This window comes from Pygocentrus nattereri, chromosome 23 (genome assembly GCF_015220715.1).
Source record: "Pygocentrus nattereri isolate fPygNat1 chromosome 23, fPygNat1.pri, whole genome shotgun sequence".
Lineage (NCBI taxonomy): Eukaryota > Metazoa > Chordata > Actinopteri > Characiformes > Serrasalmidae > Pygocentrus > Pygocentrus nattereri.
In genome coordinates, this window is record NC_051233.1 from 33,719,203 (window position 1) to 33,721,702 (window position 2,500).

Genomic DNA, 2,500 nt, shown 5'->3' on the forward strand with positions numbered 1-2,500 from the left:
AAATATCCCAAAATCGCAAGCTTTTAATCCACACGATGAGAGAGCTACAGCTCTGCCAAGCCCTCCTGTGGCGGGATTTACAGGAAAGCTCAACATGATCTCCATCTGCTGCATCCACGGACACTCGCTTGGCTTTTTCCTGCACTTAGAAGAGGGCATCAACTCAAAGGTCACTCATAAGAGAAGCCAGTGGGCAGCAGCTGAATTACGTCCATGAACGTTCACACATCTTGTATACGTGTCCTATAGGTTTTATAAGTCACGCTGTTAATGGTAAAATAGAGCTCAGCTATGTGCAGGTGGGACAGTGTAGTGGGCAACACCTCTGCCCTCCACACTGGAGCCAGGGGTTCAGTGCCCCGTCTAGGCAGCACCCTACACTACACCAATAAGAGTCCTTGGGCAAGACTCCTAACACCACCTTGACTTACCTGTGTAAAACGATCACATTGTAAGTCGCTCTGGATACGAGCCGTACATGTGGTCACATGTAGCTATGTGAGTATTTCTCAGAGGAGCTGTGACACATCAGAGCGGTGGTGAACTGCGCTGAACCAGGACACAAACATAAACGGAGAACACCTTTTTCAGGTGTGGCTGGTTGTTCTGAAGCTACGGACAAACAGCAAAGTAGAACAACTTCACCAACACCACCCAAATTTCTCCAGAACAGCACATTTCACACTAAACCACCCTGATTGATTTTGTTTAAACCATCAAATGATTGAGTAATTTAGCAAAATTGGTGGAGTTCCCCTTTAAGACACTGACAAACATAAAGCCTGAAATGTGGCCTCCTGTGTAAACCGTACAGAACATCTTATGTGCTATGTCTTATTTTTATTCACTACATGAAACTCAAATCAGCAGAAACTGACGACATGATGGATCTAGTTTTCCTCAGGGAATCATTTGTGGTGGAGAGGGTGGATTTTCCACCCGATCACCATGGATACCTGCAAGGCTTAGGGAAAGTGACCCGGAACTACTTTCGGATAAAACGTCACAGAACAGCTTTGCACTGCTATCGACTGTAGCGACCGAGTTTTGAATGATATACTGAAACACAAAATATGGCCAAAAGTTTGTGGACATACAAAAATCATGAGCATTAAAAGGGAGTTTGTCTCCCTCTGCTGCAGTAACTACAGTCTCTACTCTTTGGGGACGGCTTTGCATTAAATGTTGGAACGCTGCTGTGAGGATCTGATTGAGCACTACTGAGATCAGGTACTGATTTTGGATGGTCAGTTCTGGATCACTCATCCCAAAGGTACCGACTGGGGCTCCATTCCTCAAGAGAACGCAGCTCCACTGCTCAACAGCTCCGCGCTGGTGGGCTTCATACCCCTCTAGCCCATGCTCGGACTTGGCTCTGGTGATCTTAGGCTCATGTCTGGCTGCCCAGGCGCGTCTCGTTCTACTGTCGATGCTTTTCTGCGCGCTATTCCACTAATAAGGTGTCCACAAACTTCTGGACAATATAGTGTATATCATGTTTATTCGGTTCAACATCTGCCCACTGACTTCTATTATAAGTGAGTTTCAGGTCAGCAGGTTTTCTATAGGAATAAAGTGTAAGCTTGTGGTAACTGACGCTGCATCACAGAGTGCAGCACATACAGATCACAGCACATTAACTACAATATAAAAAGCAAACCTGACCCTGGATCAACACTCTTGGCCTAGTAAGCAGGGATTCCCAGGGATATCTGAATAATATTAGCATCGACCGTATGGAGCTGATGTTTGATGTATTTATTGCGCTGAAATATCTGCATTTTAACCATTTTGCTACATTTGTAACTCCACGGACAGAAATATTATTTTCTCTACTATGCTAATCTAAGTATGTGCAGTTCCAGTTGCTCGATTTTCATACATCCGCAGAAATACAGCTGCATGTTTTGTTGATTTTCTACATGATACGTCAACACGAGCATTTTTCTGCACAATTTAGATTTATTTTAGTTTAACACAGAGAAAAAATAAACCATACCATATCAGAATTTCTGCACAGGCCTCATTTTATGGTTTATTTTGCTCCCAGCATGTCAAACTCAGCAAGTAAACAGCATTAATATGTGCAGAAGTTACGTTTATAGAACGTGTTCACCAACAAAAACAACAGGGAACAGGAATTTGATGGGGGCGCCAAAACTTTTGCACACAAGTGTGTATGTGGGGGGGGTGATCGGACGCTACAATTCCCGTATCAATGCTTCTCCAGCAAAAGGTTACTCTAGCACTGTCCAGTACTGTCCAGCTTGTTGTTGTAACTGAGTTTGGAGGTCACACAACCAAACACAGGCCTTTCCCCCTGGCCATGTGGTGACCTCTGACCTTTCCTGAACCACCGGAGAAAGTCGAGGGTTTGGCTTCCTTCCTCTGACCGACAGTTTAGGTAAACACATACAGACGTTCTATGGTTCCTCACTGCATTAGAACCTTCCTGTTCCTTCCGCAGCAGATCTGTCTGGTCCTTCATCTCTCTCATTTT

At 44.6% G+C, this 2,500-nt stretch overlaps 1 protein-coding gene across 2 annotated transcripts in view; it reads right to left on the reverse strand.

Moving 5' to 3' along the window:
- Window positions 1-1,743: 1,743 nt before the first annotated feature.
- The window catches only part of vma21 (vacuolar ATPase assembly factor VMA21), an 11,392-nt gene continuing 10,635 nt past the window's right edge, over window positions 1,744-2,500 (reverse strand). For both annotated transcript variants that reach the window (XM_037533420.1, XM_037533421.1), the window contains one exon: window positions 1,744-2,500. This exon is cut by the window's right edge and continues 213 nt beyond it. The gene's annotated coding sequence lies outside the window, so the exon portion shown is untranslated.